This window comes from Equus asinus, unplaced genomic scaffold, assembly GCF_041296235.1.
Source record: "Equus asinus isolate D_3611 breed Donkey unplaced genomic scaffold, EquAss-T2T_v2 contig_2, whole genome shotgun sequence".
Taxonomy (NCBI): domain Eukaryota; kingdom Metazoa; phylum Chordata; class Mammalia; order Perissodactyla; family Equidae; genus Equus; species Equus asinus.
This window is the reverse complement of record NW_027224849.1, coordinates 576918-593403: the sequence shown is the minus strand read 5'-3', so window position 1 is coordinate 593403 and position 16486 is coordinate 576918. Positions and strand designations below refer to the sequence as shown.

The 16486-nt window shown below is 40.6% G+C and overlaps 1 long non-coding RNA gene across 3 annotated transcripts; it reads left to right on the top strand.

The window, feature by feature from the left end:
- The first annotated feature begins 2405 nt into the window (after nucleotides 1–2405).
- LOC139043321 (uncharacterized) lies at nucleotides 2406–15920 on the top strand. Of its 3 annotated transcripts, none has more exons than XR_011500410.1 (6): nucleotides 2406–2537; nucleotides 5069–5160; nucleotides 6023–6101; nucleotides 7893–7990; nucleotides 10918–11081; nucleotides 12966–15920. It is a non-coding gene; the product is annotated as an uncharacterized lncRNA (long non-coding RNA). The 3 variants fall into 3 exon arrangements; XR_011500409.1 differs by having other exon boundaries at nucleotides 12962–15920; XR_011500408.1 differs by lacking the exon at nucleotides 10918–11081.
- The last annotated feature ends 566 nt before the right edge of the window (nucleotides 15921–16486 follow it).

The following is a 16486-nucleotide window of genomic DNA, read 5'->3' as shown; positions in this document are numbered from 1 at the left end:
CCTTGATTAGGGAACTCTCATATTCATAAAAAGTCTATTCCAAAATCCTCAAAAGTCAAAGGAAAGGTATTGGCGCTGGCCCCATGGCCAAGTGGTTAAGTTCGCATGTTCTGCTTTGGTGGTGTGGGGTTCACTGGTTCAGATCCTGAGCGTGGACCTACCACCGCTCATCAAGCCATGCTGTAGCAGTGTCTCACATAGAAGAGCTAGAATGACCTACAACTAAGCTATACACCTATGTACTGGAGCTTTGGGGAGAAAAAAAAAAAGAGGAAGATTGGTAACATGTTAACTCAGGGCCAGTCTTCCTCACCAAAAAAAAAGCATAAAAAAAAAGAAAGGAAAGATGTTGTTAGGAACACAAGGAGCACAGCTGCGTGTGATTACAGTCATTAGACCCAGTGTTAGAAGCTACAGTGGGGCAATGAGAGACAGTTTTACCAAAGACCTTATGTGAACACAAGCAGAAACTAGGGCAGGGTTTTAAAAAATCTTTAAGGGTAATTTTTACCATCCATTATAATTGGATTTCTAATAATCATTCACATTTTTAAGTACAAATGTAACAAATATTGTACATGCCAAGTCCTTCCTCCTCACAACATCCCTGAGGTAGGTGCTATGCCTACCTTCATTTTACAGACGTGAAACAGGTTTGGTCAGCTGTGTAACTTATTCACTTAGCTGGTGAGGGAAAGATGTGGGACTTACCTGCATCTTTCTGACTCCACAGTCTGTTCTTAACCACTGTGACTGTTACGGATACACTTAGCTCCAAGAACGAAAAACCTGAAAAGTGACTAAAGTTTATTTTTCTCACATAAGAAGTCCAGAGGAGTTAGTTTAGGGATTTTGTCTTAAGCCTGTCTTCAAGGAACTAGGTTCCTTTTCTTCCCTATTGTCCTTAGTGTGTGCCTCTGACCTCAGACCAAGTCACAAAATGGCTGCTAGGTCCCAAGGCACCATATCCCCGTTCCAGGACTGCCCCCCCCCAAAAAGGAAGGAGCAAAAGCCAAAGGCCTTTCTATCCAAGAAGAAAGGCCTCCTCAGAAACTCCAGCCCACATTTCATTGGCCAACCCTAGCAGCAAAGGAAGCTGGCAATTTGAGAGTTTTGTTTTCAGCCCCTTGACACAAATAATCCACATCAATCTACAAATCAAAATTGGGGTGAATTTATTATGAGTCAGGTCTGAGGACTAGCCTGGGGCCTTCCTCCCCCAAGGAAGGAAGGGCACCAAAGAAGTGGGGTGTACCGAGTGGTTATACACAGTCTTGGAACAAAGAGCATCCATCATATATGGCAGGAATATCCCTTTTACAATTATCGCGAGATGCTTTGCTGGCCCAGCAGGTCAGAGGTCAGTAGGTCAGTGGTCACAAGGTGGGTGGTCACACGGTGAGCACAGCAGGTCCATAATTAATCCTTAGTTTAGGGAGAGATGCATATTAAAGGAAATGCCGATGTGGGGGGAAGCTACCTCCTTATCTTTAAGGGCATTGTTCTTATCTTTGGGACATTGTAAGCATTTAAAGCAGATGTACAATGCATGCTCAACAGACCTTTCTGGAAAAACAAGGTCAGGTCAAATTAGTTTCAAACCAAATGGCTTCCTCATATCCTCCAATATAGCCTACTGCTTGTCATTTATTTATCACCCTTACAGTGTAGGAGGCAGGTGAAAGTGAGTTGGGTGGGTGCTGAGTGAAGCCACTTAAACAGCACGTGCACAAACAACCTACACACTCACTCTGCTCAGTTACCTGCCTGAGAAAGTTGGAGTTACGAAGCCTAGTGTAGAGGGCTCACGTGACCCAGTCCTTTCTTTTCCTTCTTGTGTATCTGTTCTCTTCAGCCAGACTTGGCTTTTTGCTCTTACCCAGCATGTTCTTTCCTTGAAGCCTCCACACTCCCACTGAGGCTCAACCTGCTCCCTGACGCCACCGCCAGTGCAGTCAGGACGCCTGCATTCCGCCACTAAGCGTGTATTAGTGTTAGAAGAGACGGCGCGTCACAAGAGAACCACAACCATACCTTCAACGCGAGAGAACGTGTGCTGCCCTCTCAGCAATCATGTCAAGGGCCAGGAGAGAAGGCTCTAGTATCTTCAGTGACCTGGGCTCCTTCTGTTTCGCGGCTCTGCCGTCTTCCACATGCGACTTCTGCCTCATTCCATCTTGAACACCGCAGAACGGCACGTAGTAGACACAAACGACAGGGACTGAGAGGGGTCAAAGCCAAGGGAGTGGTTTCCAGTCCTGAGCATGCTGCGGGGGCTTTTTCCGCTTTTCACCGTTTACTCGGAGTTAGCAGTTCGACCTGAGCTCCACTAGACGGCAGCACGTACACACATTGAGTATACCGATGTGCGAATCCTTAAAAACTCAAGGAAACAGAACCAGCAAACTCGGAAGAAACCTGAACTACACATCCCAGCATTCATCATTAAGCGCCTGACTTGTCTGCACGAAGGTCGGTCTCCGTTTGCCGCTCGCGCAGTGACCTGGAGGACGCCATCCACCTGCTGCTACTCTAAAGTAAGATTTCCTGGTATTTTTTCAATGAAACTTTAAATGGACTGGGAAAAGGAGATGTTTAATTTTTAGATGTTGCTTTGCTCTGCACGTTACTTATTTCAGGAAATCTTAGCAGTTAGATCAGGATAAGGATGCATTTGGAAGTCTGGTATCTTAAGTTTTTCAAAATAACCAAAGAAGAGAGGATTTTTCAGTGTTTTAAGTGAACATTTTTCTTCCGGGCTCATAAAGACAGAATTCCTGAAAATGCTCTGTCTCTGATAATGAAAAATTAACACTTTGATTCCAGTGTTTACAGTAAGAAAGCCATCAAGTTTGCTTTTCATATTGGATTTTACCATTTCAGTCTATGTTTGCAACTCATTTTCCCAAAAACTCTGTTTTAGCGTGGCAGTGCAGTTGACCTAACAGTAAACCTTCGGCTCCAAACTCCGGGCCCAGAAAGGCGGGGAGGCCGCCCGGAGCCCGGCGCCCAGAGCCGCGGGGCGCACGGTCTCAAGTCACAGCGTTTGATCCGCACGCTCAGGACTGGGGGTGGGTAAAGGTTCCTGGAGTCTCTCATTCCTAAAGTACATACTGAAAATATCTCAACTCTCCCCAAGTTTAAAGTGAGTATGAACCTCTCGTGTAAGAAGGGGGAAAACCAGTGAAAATTTCGTTGCCTCAGAGTGGCTGGGCTTCTTGGTGGCTGGCGAGGGCGGCCGCGGTCGGAGCGCCTCGGGCAGCGGCGAGCTGGTCCCGGAGTCGGGCGCCGGCAGCTCGGGGCAGCGCTGGGAGCAGAGGGAGCGAGCGCCCGGGCAGGGGCGGGGACGGCGGGGCACCCCCTGGAACGCCCGCCGCCTGTCCGCGCGTGGACGCCGCGGGCCCCGGGCGGCCGAGGGCTGGACGGCAGGCGTCCGGGCGACACGAGGCCCGCTGGGCCGGCTGGTGGGAGGCCCGGGTGCGACGCCAGCTGGGACGCGGGAAGGAGCGCGCGGGACCCGGCCGCACCTCGGGCCTTCGCCCCGCGCCCCGCCTCCCCCGGCGCGCCCGCCCCCGCCTGCCTGACGCCCCCCGCCCCGCCCCACTGGCGCGCCCGCCCCCGCCTGCCTGACACCCCCCCCCCGGCGCGTCCGCCCACGCCTTCCTGACGCCCCCCCCCCGCCCCCGGCCCTCCCGCCCCCGCTTGCCTGACGCCTGCCAGCGTGAGCGCCCCCGGCGGGCGGAGCCGCGCGTGGCTGAGGAGGACGGAGTGGGGCTCGGGAGGAAAGGGCTTCGGGGCCCAGGCTGGAGAAGCCGCCTGCGCCTTCTCGGGCGCGGTGTGTGTGCGCGCGTGCTGCTTGAGTGCGTTCGCTCAACGCCCTCCCAGCTCGCTTCCCTGCCTTTCCCATCCTGAGGGGGGAAGACGGCGCCCCCACACGCCGGCCCCCGCGGCTGCTAGGGCTGGCGGGTGAAACGTGGGCCGGGGTTCTGAGCAGGCCTTCCTTCTTGGGTAGAAAGACCTTTGGCTTTTGCTCCTTCCCTTGGTGTTTTTTGACGCGGATGCGGATATGGTGCCTTGGGACATAGCAGCCATGTTGTGACTTGGCGCGAGGTCAGAGGCACACGTTGAGAACAGCAGGATGGGGGAGAGAGCCTGGCTCCTTGAAGACCACCTCATTTGATCATCGTTTGACTCCTCGCCACCCCGACCTCAGCACTAGCCGTTCCGCGCGCCCTGCAGTCGGCACTGATCAGACCTGATGCACGCCACCTTTCCCCCGGTCACAGTGTCTCAGTCCTGCCTGTCAGAAGTGACTGACTGTGGCTGTTAAAGCGTTAACTCCCGCCGGCTTAAGCTTGAGAAGAGGATCGGCAGCGTTATGGGGAGGCCTGCGTTTCGTCTGTCTCTCTCACCTGGACCAGGCCACATCAGTTTCCTCATCTGTAAAATGGGGGTATTGGACATGATTTGATTTTCCGGTTCTTTTGTTCAGTGACTTTCTGAGGCCGATGGTGAAATCTTTCCAAGGGACAAGGAAAAACCACAGATGAGAGCCAGCCCTGATGGCTTAGTGGTTAAAGTTTGGTGCACTCCACTTCAGCCTCCTGGTTCAATGTTAGCTTAGGGCGAATCTTCCCCTGCAAAAATAAGAATATAAATAAACAAACTAGAAATGATTGATGGTGCAAACCCAACGGAAGTTTACAGGACAGAAAGCAGGAAGGACATGCCCAGTGGCATAGCAGTGCGTGCGGGCACAGCGGGGAGGATGGGGAGGGGAGGACTCCACCCCTTCTGGATCAGCATTGGGTTCTCAAAAAACCGAAAGGTGGGTCAAGTCCAATGTCTGTCTCTTACTGAGTATCAGTTGAGTGGGCTGTGCCAAATGGTTTTGATGTACAAAGCTAGGTATCTAGAGTGGGCGCTCTTGGAGAATTCTCATGGTGGGAATATTTGTGCTGAGGTGCCATCTTCAGGTTCTTAAAGGAGTACATTGAACCATTCATTCTAGATGTTACTGCATAGGACCATGTCTACAGTGCATGCCATTAAATACACGTGTCTGTAGATTAAACCGCAGGTTCCGTTATGGGTCGACTTGATGGGAAGGTCATCGTCCTGACAGCTGCTGCTCAGGGGATCGGCCGGGCCACTGCCATAGTAAGTTACTATCTCTGTTTGCTTCCTGCCTTTGGAGGTGTTGAATCACGTGGACAGATCCCATGGCTGTTTAATTCTGCTCTACTTCTTTTTTTTATTGGCTTTTGTGCTTCTGTTGTCTTAAGTTACAAAAATAAAAGTTGCTACTCTTGATCCCAGGCAGATGAAGCAAGGCTTACCTCACATATTTATTATGTGACGTCTCATAACTTTTGACGCTGAGAACTTATTTCTTTGCCTCAGTTTCTCTGCACTGTAATAAATTTGTTACAGCTGGCCTAAAGGAGTACAAAGCCCTCTGAAATCACCTCAGTTCAGACATAGGACTCCAGAGTTCTAAGACTATCAGGTTACCTTTACCTTGTAATTTATAGCAGCTTCTTGCACATTATAGTCCTCACTTGAGCTAATAATGCAGCTTAACTGTAACGGTAGGATTAGTTTGATATTTGTAAATACACTAGTATACTCTTAGGAGGAAAAGTGTTGAAATAACCCATTTTTCTCATTATTTTGGGTTTAGTCACCTGCTCAGAAATGGAATAAAGGCTGTCAAATCACAGAATAGTAGTATTTTGAGAGGTGTTAATAACAGAATCCTAGTTTTTTAAAAACACTATTGTATTTGATGTTACTAAAAGGGACAAAGTCAGATGACAAGCACAATGTATGTCATGTTGTACTAATTAATGATAAAAATAACAATGGGAAGGGCTAAGTGAGACTAGATAGTTTGAAATTCCACCCATGTATAAGGAAAACAATGAAAATAAGATAAAGGGAGAAAAGGCTAAAGGATTTTCTATTCATGAGAGCAGCTTAACCAAGTAAACAAAGGATTCATTTGTGTGTTGTCTTCCAGGCTTTTGCAAGAGAAGGTGCCCAAGTCATAGCCACAGATATCAATGAGTCCAAACTTCAAGAACTGGAAAAGTACCCGGGTAAGCAACTCAGCAGCTTGAACTTGGGATTCAGAGTCCATAAGGTATTATAAAAAACAGTACTCGTCTGCTGAAAGAAAATTACTTGGCTGGTCAGCTCCACCGGCCTTCTTCTTAGAGCCTGATTCTTTGATATCAAATCTATATTCTGTGAACCTACAGACAAAAATCTGTATACTTAAATATATAAAAGTTGTATACTTAAATTTTTTTTTATCCAGCATGTTGAAGGATTCAGTACCTAATTACAAAGTTGTATGTGAAATTTAACAGTTGTTGCGTTAACTTTTAATGACAACTTTCACTTCTGTGCCCTACTCAGCACAGTGCTGTCCAGTAGGAAAATGATGTGAACCACGTGTGTGATTTAAATTTCCTGTGGCTACATTTAAAAAGTAAAAAGAAACAGATGAAAATTAATTTTAGTAATGTATTTTATTTAACTAAATATATCTAAAATACCATTTTAACATACTCAATATAAAAAAAATTTATGGAATATTTTACATTCTTTTTTCATACTAAATCTTTTAAATTCACGTGTGTTGTACACTTACAGCGCATTTCAGTTCTGACTAGCTGCATTTCAAGTGCTTAGTAGCCACATGTGCCTGGTGGCTACCATATTGGAGACAGCTCAGCCCTAAAGTCACATATGATCAGAAACCCTAAGAGATTATGCAAATTATTTCGCTGTGTATCACCCCTTACTGCACCACACTGAACTCAACTCCAGCATCAAAGGACTTCAACTAGAGTTCCTCTGAAAGAAATCAGAACAGACAGCTCATTTGAAAGTTAATTCTTCCAGCAAAATAGAACAGGTTATATAATCAAATGCAAATTAGCACATTGAATTCATGAACGGAATTAGACTATGCTATTTTAATTATTGGATTGTTTATTTATTATTGGAAAATTATTTAATTTTAATAATAGGGAATTTTAACTCCAAGTCAGAAAAACGCTGTTGTACTGAAAAAGTATTGAAAAAGTACTAAGGGAAGAAAGTCCTCCCAAAACTTTCTCCCCTTTCTCTCCTTTTCTATGTTTATAATCTTTTCTTTCTATATCTATAAAAGAATAATAAACCATATTTTTTTAAAAAACATTAAAATAGTGACTTTCTTTTATTAGAGAATGTTTGGGGTTTTTTAGTAACTATTACAGTGTGTCTCTGAGATCCAATGCTGGATCTCTCATGTCTAGCTTTCAAGTGTTTCATCCCTTCTCCTGGCCCCTCATTTCTTCTCCTTGCAATTTAGTGCAGAAATAAGTGATTATACCCTTGACTGACAAAGTTGTTTCCAATAAATAATGGAATTGACATGAAGGTAAAGTGCACAAATGGAAGCAGTCTCCTGTCTCACTGCCCTGCCCTTCCCTACCCCTCACTCAGATAGGATTCAGTGTTCCTGGGGCAGTGACTCACCTCTGGGGAAAGAGCAAGCCTGCGCTCTGTTATTACTGCTGGCTCACTGAGAAGCATCTAATATAGATCATACTTCACTGTAAAGTCTTTTCTCAGAAAAGGCCTTTAGTATTCAATTTAGAGAGTGAAGAGAAAGGGAGGGAAAGAGAGGTGTGTTATTGGGAGTTCAGGATGGGGAGGATTTTAAGATTTTTATTAATGAGATTCTTAAGATTCTTAAGACCCTACCAATGGTCAACAATCCTATGAAGGCAAAATGGACAGATACTGTAATCTTTGTACTTCAAAGCAGCTACATCTACAAGACTAAACATTTTTTATGGGTATAAGTAAATAATTTCCCTTGTTTTATGTTTCAGGTATTCAGACTCGAGTCCTGGATGTCACAAAAAAAAAAACAAATTGATGAGTTTGCCAATGAAATTGAGAGAGTTGACATTCTCTTTAATGTTGCTGGGTAATTCATAACTTTTTAATTTCATTCTCCTCACAGAAAGTTTTCTATGTCTTTTATTAAAAGAAATTTGATAATATGGCCAAATTATTCTTTGTGAACCCTAATATATTCCTTAGGAAATAAAGCTGGATTTTGGACAGAATTTTTGTTACAAGTAAGATTCAGCAAGTAAAACAGCCATAGAAGTTGACATGTGCTTGGGGCCTAAAGGCACTTAAGGATACTCAAGACAACTGCTACCAATCCAACGCTGTTGATCTACCTAAGGCTGGGGACAGGCTCACACCAGTGGACTTGTCACTGATGTTCCACTAAGACTTATAAAATAAAATTAAAAACTGTTTTCCAGGAGTGTCTTTAAGGCAAAGTATATCTGCCAAAAACTGAGTACTCAGTTTATTGAAATGCGAATGTTCCCCATTTGTTGGCACAACATTCTGGCAAGTTCTTTCTACCTCCCAAGCGCAGCATTTCTTATTAGGACAATTAATCCCAGCAAAAGAAGTTTCACTCTGTTGCTTTATATACAGCACAAAGAGAATGGCTTAATTGAACTTGATAGAGTAGTACCAAACTTGCTGAACCATGCTTGAAGGATGAGAGACTGGAGCTGGAGCAGCCCCATGTGGAGCAGCTAGTGCTTGTGCTCACTCTCCCTTTTCAGGCATGACAGTAGAGATGAGGACAGTTGAGGCTTACGCAGGACTAAGTAGATAGAGTCTGATGTTCCACTTTTCTTGTGTGGTGTTAACGTTTATACTGTGGCATTGATAGAAAAATCCTAGAGCCTTCTTATGTATTTTTATGATTCTTCCTAATCATGTTTCAGTATGAAAAAAGTCTGTCTATTCATAGTTTATCATGTGTTACAATGTATGGAAATTAAAGCAACAATTTATGATTATCTATTTTATAAATAATCTGCTCATCTTTCATAGAAGAATATATTCAGAACCATGAAAAAATCAACTAGCAAAATTATTTTTTGAGCATCTATTAAATTTTCAGCAAAGTAAGGGATATAGAAATATAGCATGTGGTTCTTGCTGTCATTTGATTGAACTGGAAGTACAGTGGTACATGGGAATCACAACTGACAATATTTTATAAGTAATTACATAATTTTGGTCCAGGGGACAGTGAAATCAATTAGGACCCCATTGTTATAAAGCTTCCTTGAGGAAATGTGACTTGGAAAATAGCAAAGGCTATTTTGAGGGTTTTCTTTTGTTCTGCTTTGTTTACTCAGTATGTCAGAACTGTACAGTAGCGATATTACTTTGCTGCCCTGAGATGGTGATGCAACTTTGATTTCCCTTGAGAATGATAAGTTCTTGCCACCTGAGGGCACTGCTGCTCTTGAAATCAGAGTCCACTGGGGCAAGTGTCCTCAGTTGTTTGTAATGGCGTTGATATTTCCTGTGCATTTGGTATAGAGCTTCTTATGTTTGGGGGCTCCAGACACTTGCCGCCTTCTTTTAAAAGAAGGATCTTGTTTTCAAATAATGAATTTTTTACCTTAAGTTGTTGAGACACTTACTTACCTAATGTACCAAGTGATACTATGTTTGAATTGTTAAAAGTCTTGGTTAGGGAAGGGACAATGGTCTAAGTCAATAAATGAAAATAAAAATGAAAAGGAAGTGGAATAGAAATCGTTTTTAATGATAATTTTTCCCCATTGTTTAATTACTCTTCCAGTTTTGTTCATCATGGAACCTGGTGACTTTTATTGTGATATTATTTCACACTTACGTAAGCATTACAAGACTAGTACAAAGAACTCCTGTTTACCCTTTATCTAGAGTTCCATTGTTAACATTTTGTCCCAACTACTTAATTAGTTGCATTTTCTCTTCTTATATTCATTTTTTTTCTGAACCATTTGAGAGTGAGTTGCAGACATCATGCTCCCTTTCCCCTGAATTCTTCAGTATTTCGGAAGGACAAGAATATTCTTTTATGCAAATAACAAATCAGAAACTTTAAATATGTATAATACTCTTATCTAATGCAAAATCCATATTCAGAGTTTCCACTTGCCCTGATGTCTTTTAATTTGGAACAGTTCTTCTGCCTCTCATTGTCTTTCTTAACTTTGATATTTTTGAGGAGCACAGGCCAGTTATGTTTTTATAAGGTCCCTCAGTTTGGGTCTGTGTGATGCCTCCTTATGATTAGATTAAGGTTATGCATTTTTGGTAGAAATACAACAGAAGTGATACTGTGTTCTTTTTAGTGCATCTTGATAGGAGACACATGATGTCAATTGATCCCAAGACTAGTGATGATAATTTCGATCGCTTGGTTAAAGTGGTATCCACCAGATTTTTCTATGTAAAGTTAATTATTCCCCATTTTTAACCACTAAATAATTTGTGGGGAGATACTGAGACTGTGTAAATATCTTATTCCTTAATAAACTTTCACTTACTAGTTTTAGCATTAATTTATTACTATGACTTTTAAAAAATGTGGTGATTGATTTCATTTATTTTACGCTTACTGGCATTTACAAAGATGCATTTGAAGAACAACATTTTTAAAAGTTATTTTATCGTGGAGAAACGATGGTGTAAAACAGTAATAGGTCTCAAATTTGAAAATAAATTGCTATGATGAAACAAATGAGAATGTGGAGTCATAAAATATAATAGAAAATAGGGGTGCATGGGATTCTTGGGATTGCTGATTTCAGGTTCTTAGGATAGATACCCAGTAGTGGCATAGCTGGGTCATAGGGTATTTCTATTTTTAACTTTTTGAGAAATCTCCATACTGTTTTCCATAGTGGCTGCACTAGTTTGCATTCTCACCAACAGTGTATGAGGGTTCCCTTTTCTCCACAACCTCTCCAACATTTGTCACTTTTTGTGGTTTTGGATCAGCAATCCTAAGAATCCCATGCACCCCTATGTTCATCGCAGCATTATTTACAATAGCCAAGACATGGAACCAACCTAAATGCCCAGAAACTGACGACTGGATAAAGAAGATATGGTATATATACACAATGGAATACTACTCAGCCATAAAAAAGGACCAAATTGTTCCATTCGCATCAACATGGATGGACCTTGAGGGTATTATGGTAAGCAAAATAAGCCAGACAGAGAAAGACGAACTCTATATGACCCCACTTATAGGTGGAAGTTAACATATAGACAAGGAAAACTGATCGGTGGTTACCAGGGAAAAGGGGGGGTGGGGGGAGGGCACACAGGGTGAAGTGGTGTACTCACATCATTACTAACGATAATGTACAACTGAAATCTCACAAGGTTGTAATCTATCATAATCTTAATAAGAAAAATCATAGAAAAAATATAATAGAAAATAATACAAAGCCAACATATGGATAGGTCTATGGAAATTGTGTTAAAAGCCTGCCAATTCCAGATTTGTTCTATTTCTTGTAATTTGTTTAAGAACAGTTTGCAGAAAAATAACCCATGTGTAACAATTTGCTGCTTTTCCCATTTTTGACCTTTGGTTCCCGACCTTTCTCTAGAATAAAAAATACGGATTGTGGGGGAGATTTGTAGGGGAAAGAAAAAGAGACCCAACTGCTGAGCCTTTAATGAATTTTTATTTACCCTGCAGTCGTTAAAAACAATATAGACACATTAAATAAAAGAGAACTCTCCAAAAATCTTGTTAAAGCAGGATTTCTCAGCAGGATCACTGTTAATGTATTGGGCCAGATGATTGTTTGTCGTGGGGGCACTCTTGGGTGCGTCGTAAGATGTTTAGCAGTATCCTTCGCCCCTTCCCCACTATATGCCAGTGATGACCCCATCCGCTGTTGTGATCTCCAAAATAGTCTCCAGACATTGTCACATGTACCCTGGGGGCAAAATTGCCCCCAGAGAGAGCTGCTGTCCTCCAGCGGTGTTTTGCTCCAGCTCCCGTGGTGCTTTAAAATTCCTTGGACATGTGCATGTATAATGTTCACATAGTTAGAAATAGTTTTGATTAAATTTGAGAATCAGTATTTTCACTTAAAAATGTAGTTTACGTAGTTATTTTTTCCATCTTTTTTATTGTGGTAAAAATATACGTAGCATAAAATTTACCATTTTAACCATTTTTAAGTGTACAGTTCAGTGTCTTTAAGTAAATTCATAGTATTGTGTAACCATCGCCACAGTCTATTTGCAGAACTTTTTCATCATCCCAAAGAGAACCTGTGTATCCATTAAACAGTAATTCCCCGTTCCTGTTCTCTCTATCCTCTGTTAATTTCTGTTCTGATTTCTGTTTCTTTCAGTTGTTTTTAATCCATTTAGCTATAGCGTAATTTACTCTATTATTCTCTGTGACAATGGCTTCATTCATTCTTATAAGGCGTTTTAAAAGGTTATTTCTTTAGTTTATATTCCTAAGAGAGGGATTAGTGAATCAAAGGTTATGACGTTTATGATTCTTCTGTAATTTACCAATTGCTTTCTAAAGGGTTTATACTTATTTACACTGTTAGCATAATGTGTGAGAGTACCCATTTCACTGTACCTTCATTGGGCATTATATTTTCAGTTGTTGGGTGTAAAATGGTACCTTGCTATAAAGAGGTTAAAGGTAGTTCAACACATTTTACTAATTGCATCTTTTGTGAGAATTGTTCTATTCTTTGTCCTTGATGTCCTTGTCTATTCCTTTGATGACAAAATTTTTTAAAATGTATTTGATATCTTAATAGAATATAGATGTTAGTTTTTCATCATATTTCTGGGGGTATTTTTCTTGGCTTGTTTTCCTTTTTATTTAAATTGTTACGGTCTTGAAACTTACAAATATAACTTGGCTTGGCTTAGGTCTTTCACCATAACAGATTATAGTTGGCAGGGATGGGGAATAGCATTCTGTGAAAATCAGAAGTAATTTTTATGTGACTGGAAATGTTCTTTTAACATGTTCATAGTCATGTCTAAGAATATACTGTTTATACTGTTTTACCTTTTTTTTTTTGAGGAAGATTAGCCCTGAGCTAACATCTGCTGCCAATCGTCCTCTTTTTGCTGAGGAAGACTGGCCCTGAGCTCACATCCGTGCCCTTCTTCCTCTACTTTATATGTGGGACGCCTGCCACAGCATGGCTTGACAAGCGGTGCCATGTCTGCAGCCAGGATCTGAACCCGTGAACCCCGGGCCCCCAAAGAGGAACGTGCAAACGTAACTGCTGCACCACCGGTCTGGCTCCTGTTTGCTTTATCTTTAATAATTTAAGTGGATTTTTCTAACTTTTGTTTTATTTCTAGTGTTGTATTTGAATTTGCTATTCCTTTCTCTAAAAGAGAGCTCTGCAAGTTTTTATGTAATAACGATTTTAGAAGTGAAATTTTCATGGTTTTGAATCTTGTAATGGTATGGCTAGTCTTTTGCTTTCTAAGAACTGGCTAAGACCATATGCGTAGATACATTTATTTCCTCTTATTTACTGTATTTCTGTTTTTCAAGAAAAGTACCTGAGGACAGGATTTTTCCTCCATGTGGACGCTAGACATATTTAATGATATCCTTCTAAGGAAGCAAGGGTATGGTTCATATTTCCTTAGTTTTGAGTAGTGTGGCCTAGTTGTGATCCAGTTATAAAAGAGTGAGGAGTTCAAAACATTTCCTTTTATTCATAAATTTGTTTCATCAAAGTTATTGTTAAAGCCAACATTTATTTGTGTAACGATAGATAATAAATCTTTGTTATTTGTTGCATGTGCTTTTCTAAAAATTAGGAAACATGGTAGGGGGAGGAAGTCTGTCTTTACTCTTGGGCCAGATCTCTGTGAGGATTATTGAGTCTCTTGCTTTTGAAAAGATAATTAGTTAACAATGATAAACAGTGGAATGATGGGCAAAGTAGATTTATTATATGACACAGCTCCCGTTCAGCGATGATAGCTAGCTTGATTTACACTTAGACTTAAATAGTTGGTGAAGGAATGAAATAACTTTGAAACTTTGGGTGATATAAAGTAAGTCAAGGTATTATCAGGTTATGGGTAGTGTTTTTAATAGAATGAAATATTGAAAAAGCACTGGAGTAATACCATGCTTTCTGTAACTTAGTTCTGGGTCTTCTATTACTTGTGTGTCCCTAGGTCTCAATTCTTTCTTTCTTTCTTTTTTATTTGTGTGAGGAAGATTGGCCCTGAGCTGACATCTGTTGCCAATCTTCCTCCTTTTGCTTGAGGAAGATTGTTGCTGAGCTAACATCTGTTCCAACCTTCCTCTATGTTATGTGGGATGCTGCCACAATGTGGCTTGATGAGCAGTGTGTAGGTCTACACCCAGGATCCAAACTGGGGAAACCCGTGCTGCCAAAGCGAGTGTGTGAACTTAACCACTTGGAAAGTCAAATATAAAGTTGGATTGATGATCCCTTTCAGAAGCAAATTTAATAGCTGGGACGTTATCTTAACAGTCATCTAGTAAAGTTCTCTCATTTTACAAGTGAGGAAATTGAGCTCTACTGAGGTTGCAGTTTGCTTAAGGTCATAACTCTAAGTAGTAATTAGGACTAGAACCAAGATTATTTGACTCCCAGATCAGGGTTCTTGGTGCAGTACTATGCTTTTAATAGCCCATTAGGATTTTTTGTATGTATTTTATAACAATGAAGAATGTAGAATATTTTTCTGTAAGTCATGTCAGAACTCTTGTTCAAGAAACCAAAGGACACTTGTTATGTCTTAAAGTAATTTTTACAGTTTTGTGTCATTGCTACAGTCTCAAGGAAGTAAATTAGCTACAATTCTATTGTTGTGACAGTGGATTATTTAGAATCTTCTTGATTCCTTGTGTTTTTGTTCATATGCTTCAGAGTTGTTTCCTTACTATTTAAATTAAGATAAGGTGATTATTTACTGAAATCACTACAACATAACTCAGAAGCTAAGGGAACTTTCTAGGAGTGTGCAATTAGTGACATAGTTGTTTTCGATCAGAAAAGTTTCCTTTTCTAATCTCAAAGTAGTTTGTATGTGTTCTTTGTTCTGATGTACAGTTTCTACTTTGGATTTGCATGCTCCATAGTTTTGACTCTGTTTTAAGTTCCATAACCAGTTTAACAGTATGACCTTTAGGGGTCAGAATAAATTCCATTTGCTAGGTAGAAAGGTCTTGATGCCTACCTATAGCAGGAGGAAGTCTGGAATAGGAGAAAAAAAGTGAGAGTAAACCAATTCTAGTCTTCTATAAAATTTGAGTAATTTAAACTAATCTTTCTGCTGTGAAAAAATATTCCTTATTTGACCTTTCCATCGTATGTCTTATATTAGAACTTGGAATTCCATTTCTTTATTACCTATGTGATTTTATTATGGTGAAAAATGTGGAATAAGTTAGAAGTTGGCCAAAGAACAGTTACCCTTCCCTTACATTCTTTGATCAGAGTGGGGAAAGTCCAGAAGCTTGGATCAGATTTATGGAACTCATGTCAAGTCCTGGTAACTCTCTTACTACTTTCCTAAATGCACACTATAATAATAGATCAAGAAATATGGAGGTACCCAGAAGATTTAGAACTTAATTGTCCATAAAAACAAGGATCAGTATCTTTCTACAAGATTATCGTTTAATGGGGAGCCAGGATTAGTTACACCTTTAATACTATAAATAGTTGAAACAGCTTATTTTATCTGCAAAGTAAAAAACATCCAACTATACAAATAAGATAAGGATTGTTTTAACCATTCAGCTTATTCAGCAAATACTTATTAAATGGCTGTTTATTTACTAGGGGATACAGTCGTGACGTCCATACTATCCTGTGGCTCTAGAGAGCTGTTTCTTTCTAGTGTCATATGTATTTGTGGAATTTTTATGTAATCAAGTAGAATATGTTTAATTATAGCTGTGTTTGATTTGCTGTAAATTCAGGACATTGGACTCACTTGTTTAAAGCCCCCATCTAATTAAAACATTGCTAAGAATTGTTTTTCCTGAGTACTTTCTTTTTTTTCTTTTTTTCCTGAGTACTTTAAAAATCTCTCCCCATTTTTTACTTGCTATATTAAATGAAAGCAAACCTCTACTTCTTAAGTACTTTGTAATTCAGATCTGGCTAAGGTATGATTTGGGAGTTATCAACTACATTTAGATTCTGGCTCCACAATTTATTTACATTGTGACTTCGGGCAAGTTACCTAACCTCCCTGTGCCTCAGTTTTCTCATCCGTACAATGGAGATAATAATAGTACCTATCTTATAGGGTAGTTCTGAGGATTACCTGAGATAATGCGTGTTAAGCACTTAGAACAGTGCTTAACCCAGTAAATGTTACCTATGGCGGTTGAATCTTCTCTAGGAACACCCAGTGAGGTGTAAGGGCAGGGGACGCTTGAAATGAATGACTTGTATGTTTTTATGTCATGAATTCACAAATAAGCATTAATCCATGTTTAACTGAATATAATCAGAAGTGTGTGAGTTTAAATTCTAGATTTCCTTACTTATATAAATGCTTATCTATACAAATTTGAGTACCTACTGTTTATAGG